The sequence below is a fragment of the Ailuropoda melanoleuca genome, chromosome 14, assembly GCF_002007445.2.
Source record: "Ailuropoda melanoleuca isolate Jingjing chromosome 14, ASM200744v2, whole genome shotgun sequence".
Taxonomy (NCBI): Eukaryota; Metazoa; Chordata; class Mammalia; order Carnivora; family Ursidae; genus Ailuropoda; species Ailuropoda melanoleuca.
Genome location: NC_048231.1, coordinates 59,033,896 through 59,046,675, shown reverse-complemented (window position 1 = coordinate 59,046,675; position 12,780 = coordinate 59,033,896).

Genomic DNA, 12,780 nt, shown 5'->3' with positions numbered 1-12,780 from the left:
AAAGCTTGTTTTAAAAAAAAAAAAATGGGACTAGAGAGAGAGAAACAGAGTGACGGTGTTGGGCAGTTGGAGGTCAGCAAAGACTTCTAAGTAGGGAAATGGCAGGGTCAAGGTTTGGAGGATGGCTGGGGCCTGGAGTGGGGGAGGGGAGCCGCCAGGAGGAGGGAACGGGCAGCATCTGGACAGATCCACTTACCTGGCCCTTACAGGCCCTGCTTCATCAAGGGATGAGGAAGACCCATGGGGCCTACTTCAAGTGAGCTTCCCTCTTGGGAGGGAATTATTTTAAAATATTAAACAAACGATCACACAAAAGTTGCAATTACGATAAACATGGGGAAGGAGAGGTGCAGCGTGCCAGGAAAAACACAGAAGCAGGGGGCCCCAGCTGGCGTGGGGTATCAAGAAGAGGCTTCCTGAGGAAGTGATATTTAAAACGAGACTGGAAGTTGGTTTGGCAAAGGTAAGGAGGGGGGTGATGAAGTGGAAAGGTGTGGGGGCTGTGGGGGTGGGGGGCGGGTAGCAAAAGGAAGCACATGTGCGAAATGCCGGGGAAGGGAGGAGTCCTCCCCCTACAGAGGCAAAGAGCCCTCCCCCGACAGGGGTCCAGCAGGCAGAGCCCGGGGCACAAGGGCCGAGTGGGCACGGTGAAGCCTGAAAGGTGGTCAAAGAGGGGCACCTGGATGGCTCAGTCAGTGAAGCGTCTGCCTTCCACTAGGGTCAGGATCCCGGGGTCCTGGGATCGAATCCCACATTGGGCTCTCTGCTCCCTGGGAGCCTGCTTCACCCCCTCCTCCCCACTCATGCTCCCTTGCTCACTCTCACTCTTTCTCAAATAAATACATAAAATGTTTTTTAAAAAGGTGGTCAAAGAGCCTGAAGGGCCGGACCTGCTGGCCATGTTGAGTGAAGACTGTGGTCTTATCCTAAGAGCACAAGGTGAGTTTGATGGAGCGGGAGAGGGCACAACCCGATCTGAAAATTACTGTGGTTGCCAGGCGAAGAGAAATCCATGGGTTTGGGAAGTTTTGTGGGGCTTTTTTAAGAGTAATCTCTAACGCCCAATGCAGGGCTCAAACTCACGACCCCGAGATAGAGAGTCGCAGTCTCCGTCGACGGAGCCGGCCAGGCGCCCCTGGTTTGGGCAACAGGAAAGAACAAGTTGGTGAAGCAGCGACTTGAGAGAAGGAAGAAAACCAGGAGAGCGAGATCGAAGGGAAAGCGTTCCTTGTGAGATGAGGCGAGGCAGAGACAGACGCGTACCTGCTGGACTTTGCCCCCGGCAAACTGCGTGTAGGTGACCTTGGCCAGAGCCAACCCATGGAGTGGCGAGTCCAGACCAGATTCCAGCGCTCCAAGGTGTAAATGGCGGTGAGGAAGCAGAGACCGCGTGTAAACAGATCTTGCCTGAAGCGGGGCGATAGGGAGTGGGCAGATAGCTCGATGGCTCCTTGAGAGGGTCAAAGGGATAAAGGCCTTGGAAGGGCGCCGCTGACCCTGGTGCTCCAGGACCAACACGGAGCAGGAAGCGGTGTCCAAATCCGCACTGCCAGTAGCTCTCCTCCCTATGTGCCGAGTGGGGATTGTCAGCCTACTTTACCGATAACATCACTGAGGCCCAGGGAGGCACTTGCCCTCGCAGTGACCAAGTTAGAGTCGGGACTTAACCGAGGTGTCTCCACCCGCGAGCTCTGCGCTCTTTCCATTACAGGGAGCCGCCTCCCCAGAGCCCCCCACTGCCCACCCGAGTGATTGGGGTTCACTCGCTGTCTACCCCTGTAGGCCTGTTGTGGTAACAGGCATGGAGTCTGGATTCAGTCCGACCTGGGTTCAAATCCTTCTTTATCACTTATTATCTAGGCGCTTTAAGTCATGTCTGGTAAAAGAAAAATTAAAAAACCCAATCAGTTTCATGAAGAAAAACTAATCCTGGGCTTCAGTGGAGAAATGTTTATAAAGCATTTGGCCCAGGGCTGACAGAGTAAGTGCTCAGTGTTAATAAGTGGGAATTAATAGATGATAGTTGTTCGTCTTTATTTTGCTCCTGGCCAGCACATGCCTGCCTGTGAGACTGTGAACCCAGTCTTGCTCTCCGACACCAAAACTGACCAGAACGAGGTGCTGCCACAGGCTCACCGCACCTCAGACATGAGCTGTGTAGGCTCTGACCCACCTCAGCCCCTCACGGGTCACTTCAGGGAAGTCTGACAAAAAGAGTCTCCTTCACCATCACCTTCTCCACTCCCATCTTCCAGAATCCCAATTTAAATGCCATAAAGGCAGGACAGTAACCTCTGAGAGACAAAAAGCAGGCAGGAGGCAGAGAAAAATCAATCATGCCAGAGCTTTGAAGTCACGTACTCTAATCCTCCACCACCCCCATTGGACCCAGGTAATTCAACATTCAAGCCACTCCAAGAAATATCCATAAAATTGACCAATTTCCCCCTGCTCTGTTCTGTGCCCCATTCCCAGGAAAGGACATAGGTTTCATTTGATGTGTGTCCTTCCAGACCATTTTCTATACACACAACATATTATTCTCTGATATTGAGGATGACACTGTTCAAATTTTTCACCAACTCACTTCCTCACCCAATACCACGGACATCCCACCATGTTGGAAATACAAATCGACTCCCTTCTTAATAATAGTCACATCATTTTCTGTGATATAAATTTCCTTTGGTCTTCGCTCCAATATTTTGTTCTCAAAAATGGCATTTCCAGGAGATCTTAGAATACTGGAATTGGAATGTTTTGGTCAAACTCATTTTTAAAAGCTGTTAGTTAATACAGAAGTGCTCCCTGAAAATGTTTTGCTTTCCTTTCCAGGTCTGGAGTCCTCGGGCTTCCTCTCCACGATTCCTAGGAGCAGTTGTGATCAAGCGTAGGCCCTTCAGGAAAATAGCAGACCGATCCAAAATAGTCCGATCCAAAATAGTCCGGTGTTGTCAAGAACAATTAATTGTTGTCGAGAACACTTCCCACAGTGGGAAGAGCCCTATTTAAAATGACTGAGCAGGGGCGCCTGGGGGGCGCAGTCGTTAAGCGTCTGCCTTCGGCTTAGGGCGTGATCCCGGCATTATGGGATCGAGCCCCACATCAGGTTCCTCCGCTAGAAGCCTGCTTCCTCCTCTCCCACTCCCCCTGCTTGTGTTCCCTCTCTCGCTGGCTGTCTCTGTCAAATAAATAAAATAAAATATTAAAAAAAAATAAAATAAAATGACTGAGCAAACAATTATTGAGCACCTGTATTTGCCACCTCTGTAAGGCGCTGGGGATAGAAAGACAGCTGATACCATGTCTCCCTTCGTTTGTTCACAGTCTGGAAGGAAGGGCAGGTCTGGTCACAGTAGAAAAGTCATAAAGGGGATGCAGGAAAGCATAAGACAGCTGGAGAAATGGAGCAGAACCAGCCTGAAGAAATTTGGTTTGTGATGCGGTTGGGGATGAGGAAAGAGAGAGGGTAGAAGATGCCAGATCCTCAAGCCCTCTGAATGCCATATATGGACTTTCTACCCTTCCTCAAAAACTATAGGAAATTATTAAAACCTTTAAAACTGGGGAATGACGTGCAGATTTTCATTTTAGGAAATTCACTCTGCCCACAGGGTGGAAAATGGATTGAAGAGAGGCCCAACTAGAGATGAAATGGGCTCACATGTCACTGGGTTCTGAACATAGGGACCCAATAAGGGACCCTTCAGCCAAATTAGAGCGCTTTCAAGGTAGAAGTGTGGTGTGGATTTTTTGCCTCATTCAACCGGGAGGTTGGGAGCAAGGGGTCAAGATTCAAGGGATACTTTGCTGAAAGGGTCTGTTTTAGGTCACAGGGAATATCCTGATTTTACTAATGCAGTGCATTGCCCTTGATGAAGCCCGATTAGCAAGGAGCTGGAGTAGACCCGCACTCTGCTGAAAGAAAGGCCTGTAAGAATGCAGAATGCGACAGGCAGTACATCTTAGGCAGAGCCCAGGGTGAGGCCCGCCCCTGAAGAAAGTGGGAGGAGATTCAAGACTGACTTGGCTACTGGGGCTCCGCAGGTGGGGCTGGCCTTGGATCTTCTTTGACCTGGGGCCTACCTCCTGATCTAACCGATGGCTTCCCTTTACTCAGTTTGTAATCCTTTTAAGCAGAACAAAGGGCCTGAAGTGCTCACAGCTTTTCTGAAGGGGGAAAATAAAACAGCCAAACAATTGCTCAAGTTTTTCAACAAAAGAGACCTTGCTACGATTCAAGTGACTGGAGAGAGATGTGTTTCAGCCTCTCAAATTTCACTGTCACCTATATTTTGGAGGAGCCTTGGGACACCCCAATTTTCCAGAGACTCAACTTTGAGAAACATTACCCTCAACTCACTGCAAGGAGACAATGGGTCTCTCTGCCCCAAACCTAGTCAGAAACCTGCTTTCAGAAGCCCAGGAATGAGCTCACCCTCCAATGGTATAATTCAGTATCACATCAACCGGGAAGATCACAGGACACCCTCAAGCCTTGGCCAAACACTCCCCAAAGGCTCCAGAGACTAACAGAGACCAGCATTGTAGTTCCCATCCCCCAGAAGAATCAATAGGAGTCAGCGGCGTAAACAGATCCTCCTCTGCTCCCATGAAGCCACACAGGAGCATCGAAAGGAGTATTAACAACGCTGCTTTGTGAGGCTGCTGGCACGGCGCCATCTTGCTTCTCACTCTCAAGAGGCACTGAACAGTGTCGGCTGCATATTTGTCTGTAAGCCTCACTACACATTTGGGAAATGTCCACGAGCTCTTTGAGTAGTTCATTTGGGGCTTCAGGTTAACCCCAGGGAGAGGCCAAAGCCCTACATCATGGCACAAGTATTAATTCTCTCTACAGGGACCGCCTTTTTAATGCACTGGACCTGCGTTTGGTCTCCTCTGAATGAAGGGAACCAAAAATAGATGAGTCGAGCCAGGGGCATAGGGGCTGGCATCCTGTGTCTTTTTCCACCCTACAAGCCTTGAGCCTTACACAAAGACATTCCTTTAGGCAACCAGTCTGTGCCAAGTCAGTTCTGTTTTCACACCTCTGTTTAGAGATAAGAGGTAATGCTTGGGAATCGTATAACCCAGTTGCGAAATGAACCCAATCAGCTAAAATTGACCATTTTAGATGCCAAAGTGGGAGCTAGCTTGGTAGGTCCTCAATGGAGCCCCTGTTTTCCTTCCTTCTCACCTAAGAGCAGCCCATTTCTATCAGCCTCAGGTTGGCAGGCCCATTGGCTACATCTGGAGAACGTAGGGCTTGTGCTCAGTCAAGTGCACCAATGTTCACTCACTGCCTCTTGAAAAGCACTGGGGCTAGCTGACACCAGGAAGCCTGCTTCTGACCGCCCCCCCCCCCAGCAATGCAGGCAACAGCTCCGTTGGCAGACAACACCTGCCAGGAGCTCAATTACTCAAACCTGAGTGTTTTGGGGGACAAAGACTAGAAGTTGAAGGATCTCTGGTCTCCTGAGTACTACCTGTTAGGACACCCACAGCTCAGAAAAGCAGTATGTGTGAGAATCTTGCACTCAGGACCCACTCTCAATCCATTCTTGATCCACTTCCTGAAATAGGGTGGGAGGAAGCCCTTCTCCATGTGTGTAAGCAGAAGCTGGAGGGGTGTGCACCCCTGGGAGAGGGCCATGTCTCAGGCTGATGCTGCTTAGACCACTTCTTTGAATCTAGTCCTGGTTACAGACTCACTTCCTCCCGACAGCACAGCTGCCTCCCACTCCAGCCAGCTCCTCTCCCAGCCCGCTGGGCTTAGGAGTCTTCCAACCACCCGGCCAAACACTGCCTAATTACAGTTCATCACTGAAGCTGGAACAGTGTCAGAATCAGCAGCCACATTACGATCGTTGAGCTGATATAACAAAGTTTAAGGCATCATCAACTTCATGCACCTTGGGCTCAGAGGTAAATGTCCCCACGGCCCCAGAATACTTTGCACAAATATTATTTGTTGGATGAACGAATGAATGAATGAATGGGAAAATGGGTGGATGAAGAAAGTCTTTCCTATCATCAAAATTGAATGGATTAAATACCATCTCCAGCACAGAGCTCTTCAATGTGGTTCCCTGGGCTGGGAGTCTGGTGGGGGCAGGAATAGGGAAGTAGGTTTATGGCTGCTTAGCTTCTCCTTGTAAACACAGTCCTGCTCGTGCACCAACAGGTAGACACCAGCTAATGCCGAATATAGATGGGAGCCTGATGGAGACTCAGAATCTCTTCCTAACGTTGGCTGCAACTGGCGACTCACTCAAAGACAAATCAGAAATAAGTGGCAGAACACCTATGCCTCATTTTCCTCTCTCCCAGATTCTATGGTCTTCACCGTGACCCTTCCCTGGGCCGAAGGTAGCTCTGCAATGCTTACCCACTCTCCCATATCCTTATTCCCTCTTACTTGGCAGAACTGGATTCTCCCCTCAATTATTCAACAAACCTCTTAGAACAGAGGACCCCAATCTTTGCTCAACCGTAGATTCCATGCACTGAAGATCCCGTCTACCATACAAACTGCATTTGTTAAATGACACATCTTTTATTGAACACATCTGAAACTAAAAAAATAAAAATAAATAAATAAGCAAATAAATAAATGACACATCTTTGCAATCAGCTTAAATGACCAGTATTACTACATTGGGTCGATAAGATTCTAGCCCAAAGCAAAAAAACCTAAGTTTCTTTAGCCTGTGCATCTTGTCTGGGGTCAATACATTAATTTTTTGGCCATTTGTAATACTAAACCCCACCCCCGCCTTACCACCTAAAGATTCCAAGTTAGAACTAAAGACAATAAGTCGAGCTCCTCTTAAGGGAGTGAGGTTTTTGGAGCTTGCAGAATGGGAAGAATTCTTTTCTTCTGATTTCTGGGATAAGAAAAGCTAGCGGGCTCAGAGACAGATCTTGTGGAAAACTGACCTCTCAATTCCCCAGCCTTGAGGTTGACCAAAGCGAGTTCTTTTATATATTAGACTTCGTCTCTCCTCATTCATCTAGGGCCAAGTACCGGCTGCGGGGGGGGGGGTCCCACAGAGGCGAGTTCACTTCACTCCTGAGGGCCCCCAAATGGGCCCCCTTGGCTCTCTTCTCGTAAGAAGAATTTGTGCCTCGGGTTGGGGTAGTTATAGTAGCAGAGACCTTAGCAACATTTAAGGCCCTCTTATCTGGCCCTAACCTACTTTCCAGAGGAGCTTATCTCTCCCCCCACCCACACTACTTATTTTACCATCAATGGTCTAAGGGAAAACCAGGGGAGGGTTAGGTATAGCTTAAAAAGCATAGTTAGTATGATACATTTTATTTGTGGAAAATGAGATGCCTATTGTGGTTCTGATATAAATTACAGAAAGAAAAACTCAGTGAAATCTTGGCCAACAGAGATCCACAGAAGATAACCAGGGGCCAGCCCAATTTAAAGTAGATCAGAATCTCCAGGTGTGGGGGCTGTGGGGAAGGGCATGGGATTCTTTTGTTTATCAAAAGGGGTCATGAGCTGAACAGGACTTCTTTTTCAGGCCTTGGGTTCTACTCCCAGTCCCCAGGCGCACCCTGCATGTTCTTGCCTCCAGCGCTTACTGCGTCTGCACTTCCCTCCAGCCCTCCACCCAGGCTACCAGCCCACAGGCTACCCCAGCTCCCATCAGCTCTCGGAGACCTCTGCTGTCCCCTGAACATCGTGCTGCCTGGTTCTCAGCGCACGTGCACCGCCTGCATCATCTCTTCTGCTGGCCCTGACGGTACTGTCCAACACTGTTGTGCACGTGCTCATGGTTGGTCTCCTCAACTTGGCTCTTAAATTATTCAACATCTTGAACATCTCTAAGGTCCTAACAAGGGGCACCTGGGTGGTTTAGTTGGTTAAACGTCTGCCTTTGGCTTGGATCATGATCCCAGGCCTGGGATCAAGCCCCACATCTGGCTCTCTGCTCAGTGGGAAGTCTGCTTCTCCCACTCCCTCTGCCTTCCCCCCCCNATTACTACATTGGGTCGATAAGATTCTAGCCCAAAGCAAAAAAACCTAAGTTTCTTTAGCCTGTGCATCTTGTCTGGGGTCAATACATTAATTTTTTGGCCATTTGTAATACTAAAATCCCCACCCCCGCCTTACCACCTAAAGATTCCAAGTTAGAACTAAAGACAATAAGTCGAGCTCCTCTTAAGGGAGTGAGGTTTTTGGAGCTTGCAGAATGGGAAGAATTCTTTTCTTCTGATTTCTGGGATAAGAAAAGCTAGCGGGCTCAGAGACAGATCTTGTGGAAAACTGACCTCTCAATTCCCCAGCCTTGAGGTTGACCAAAGCGAGTTCTTTTATATATTAGACTTCGTCTCTCCTCATTCATCTAGGGCCAAGTACCGGCTGCGGGGGGGGGGGGTCCCACAGAGGCGAGTTCACTTCACTCCTGAGGGCCCCCAAATGGGCCCCCTTGGCTCTCTTCTCGTAAGAAGAATTTGTGCCTCGGGTTGGGGTAGTTATAGTAGCAGAGACCTTAGCAACATTTAAGGCCCTCTTATCTGGCCCTAACCTACTTTCCAGAGGAGCTTATCTCTCCCCCCACCCACACTACTTATTTTACCATCAATGGTCTAAGGGAAAACCAGGGGAGGGTTAGGTATAGCTTAAAAAGCATAGTTAGTATGATACATTTTATTTGTGGAAAATGAGATGCCTATTGTGGTTCTGATATAAATTACAGAAAGAAAAACTCAGTGAAATCTTGGCCAACAGAGATCCACAGAAGATAACCAGGGGCCAGCCCAATTTAAAGTAGATCAGAATCTCCAGGTGTGGGGGCTGTGGGGAAGGGCATGGGATTCTTTTGTTTATCAAAAGGGGTCATGAGCTGAACAGGACTTCTTTTTCAGGCCTTGGGTTCTACTCCCAGTCCCCAGGCGCACCCTGCATGTTCTTGCCTCCAGCGCTTACTGCGTCTGCACTTCCCTCCAGCCCTCCACCCAGGCTACCAGCCCACAGGCTACCCCAGCTCCCATCAGCTCTCGGAGACCTCTGCTGTCCCCTGAACATCGTGCTGCCTGGTTCTCAGCGCACGTGCACCGCCTGCATCATCTCTTCTGCTGGCCCTGACGGTACTGTCCAACACTGTTGTGCACGTGCTCATGGTTGGTCTCCTCAACTTGGCTCTTAAATTATTCAACATCTTGAACATCTCTAAGGTCCTAACAAGGGGCACCTGGGTGGTTTAGTTGGTTAAACGTCTGCCTTTGGCTTGGATCATGATCCCAGGCCTGGGATCAAGCCCCACATCTGGCTCTCTGCTCAGTGGGAAGTCTGCTTCTCCCACTCCCTCTGCCTTCCCCCCCCATCACCCTATGCTCACTCGCTCTGTCAAATAAATAAATAAAATCTTAAATAAATAAAGTCCTAACAATAAGCCCCCAGAATAAGTTCCAAACTTTTAAAATTCTCTCATAGCACCCTATACCTTCTCCTTTGTAGCACCAATTTCAACCATCAAATTTTCCTGTGTAATGATTTAAGATCACCTTTTCCACCAGTCCACAGGGTGGTCTTTGTTTTGATCACCAGTATACCAGAGTTTCGTACTTAACAGTTTACTGCAGGCTTGCTGTATATATTCTGGGTCAGGCACTGCATGCAAGGAGCTTTGCATACATTATTCACAACAACCCTATGAATTCGATGTTATTTCCATGTTGCAGCCTGAGAAATTTAATCTTCGGGAGGTCACCCAAGGCCACCCAGCAAATACACGTGGAGCCAGGATTGGAACTCCATCTACCCATCCCCAGAGCCCTTGCACTTTCCCCTATCCCACCTGCCTCTTATCCCCTTGGCCATGAATACTGTGTTTGTTAGGTGAATGAATGAATGAATGAATGAATGAATGAATGACATGAAATTTAACAACCTACCATCCACATTTCCAGTAGGACCATATCACTTCCAGACTTTGCTTTTCTCTTCTCTTTTTTATTATTTTTTTTCAGATTCTTATTCCCAATTTCTCCCCCTTCTTAGTCTCCCGAGCATATGTATCTTCATAAAATACTTTGTGCTTACTTGTGTACATATTTTTAATCTTCCTTAATGTTAGTGACTAGAGATCTTGTTCTATTTCTTACTGTTTCAACCAACACTAAGCTTATCAAATGCGTGCTGGTATATCAACATCAAATTCTTTACTTCCAAATGCTGGACAGAATTCCATAATTTATATCCACTAACATTGACTTCTTTTGTTCCCTAGCGTTTGAAACTTGCTTCTGCTCCCCCCCACACATGTGCCGCACTGCTCTCATTTGAGACAGGCTCCATTCTTCCATGGGCATGTCCAGCAGGCTGCATCTGGGGATGCACCCTCTACCCTCTGACTTGGACTGTGACAGTCAGAATAAGAAGTGGTCTGCTGATCCCTTTTGACTTTGTGCCCTCAGAATCGGAGTCTCCAAGGACACCTTCAGAAAGAATTTTCTACTACATGGTTGGATCTTTCCTTTCCTATGCATATGAACCTATCCTATATGCTGTTAAAAGTCACTGTACCTTAGTGGTTACGTGAGCAGACTCTGGAGACGCATGACCAAGATTCAAATTCCAATATCACCACTTACCAGCCATACTCAGTTTCTCTGTGTCTCATTTTTCTCATCTGGAAAATGGGGATGGCAATAATAATAGTACCTACCACACAGGGTTGCCGCGTTTACAATAGGGCTTGACAGTCGTCAGTACTTAATAGAGGTTGGACTTCGTTTTTTAAAATACATGTAGGTTCTGAGACACAAAACCATATTGATAGCTTCCGATACTGTCAGAAGAGAAAAGTTAAGACACTGGAAAGAAAATGAAGAGAAACAGATGATGTAGTCTGGCTACACCAAAGTCTGCCATTGTCATCTCTAATGGCAAGGGCTTACAGGCCCATTTGGGTCTTCCAAGACCAAACACTTAAGTATAAACAACAGAACCTCAAAGAAATCTGCTCCTTCTCCCTGTCTGGCTCTGAGAATTTTATAAGTTCTGGTGTCCAGGAGGACCCTTTCCTCCTAGTGTATGAGATGTTCTTGGCTATCACCACTGTTTTTTTTACTTCTTTGTCACTCTCTGATGCTGGAACGCTCGAGAAAGCTGGATTCAAGAGAGAGACAGGATCAGCCCCTGGGAACTTGGCTGCCCCAGGCTGTAGAGAAGAGCTCTTCCTCTTTCGTGTCTCATGCTTTGAGAGTGACTCAATCCTCACAGCCTGGGTTTGGGCCACAGTTAGGAGGCAGCTCTGCTGGGGCTCAAGCCTGAAATTTATGGCTTGCTTGTCCTGGACCCATGCAATATTTTTTCTCGCCTTGAAGATGAAAGGGTTGCTATTTCCCACACTTCCCCACCTCCTGCATTTTGTAACACGTAGGCTTCTGCAGTGACCCTCTTATTTATCTGGAGAATTAACTTCTAAAGGATAGGCTCATCCCCCTAACCAGCCAAATCTAGGGTCTTGAAATGTAAGACCCTAAATGGACAATTGCATGGCTTTCTGAAAAAGATCTTCACATTCGCTCGGGTTCTTCCCAGCCCTCCAACTATTATTTGTATGATAAACTCCATGGAAATGCTTTGAGTGGAGAAAGAAAAACCAAGCCTTCCACAAAGTTACAAATTCCTTGAGAGAAGGGTTTGCCTCTTGGATTTCTTTGATCCCTGACAGCGCCTAGCACAGTGTCTTATACATAGAGATACTCAAATATTTGTTGATTGATAAGATTCCAAGGCTTAGATCAGAGTGACTGGACATTTGTCTAAGGAAAAATGAATGGTTTCATACACAAAACTTCTTAATACTCCTTATCAGGACTCGTCAAAATTCTAACATACACTAAAATATTTAAATGCAAAAATTGTGATATCCATAAAATATTGTATAGGTTTTAGAATCCACCTAGTAAGATGAATTTGTTAGTTTTTTCTTTCTTGACAGACATTTATCAAGTTCCCATATGTGTCGGACACTTACTCTGAGCATTAAAAAAACAAGGAGGGAAAACTTTCCTGCCCTTAATTGACAGGGTAGAGGCTGGCAAGCCAGCAGGCAATTAAAATAATACAGTAAGCACTCTGCTGAGGGCATCAGTAGATTTACAGAGGAGAGCGGAGTTGAAGCTCTGAGGCTCAGGAGCTGATCCGCAGCTGACTTGATATCATGCGGAGTCAGAACGCCTCCGTGTCGCCCATGAACAGGGATTGAGACCTGGCGTCCATAGTGGACCGCTGAGCAGCCCCAAACCTTGGGGAAGCCACTGAAAGTACAAATCCCAATTTGCTCATTTTAAAATCGTGATGACAATACTAAAATTTACTGAGAGAATTAAGATTGCAGTTTGACAAAATAGAAAGCAGGAACAGGCTCGTAAATACAGAGAACAAACTGATGGTTGGCGGGGGCGGGCGGGGAGGGAGGACGGGCAAAGTGGGTGAAGGCAGGGGAGGTACAGGCTGCCAGTTATGGGATGAATAAGTCATGAGGATGAAAGGTGCAGCATAGGGAATACAGTCAAACGGTATTGTAACAGTATCGTATGGTCATAAATGGTAGCTACGCTTGTGGCGAGCACAGCATAACATACAGCCTTGTCCAATCACTTAGGTTGTACACCTGAAACTAACGTAACACTATGAGTCAGCTATACTTCAATAAAAATAAGTTGCAGTTTGAAAATTGTGAAGCATTTACAAATAAGTTATCTGGAAAAAAAGAAGTTTGCTAACAGGACCTGCTCGGTGAACTGTTA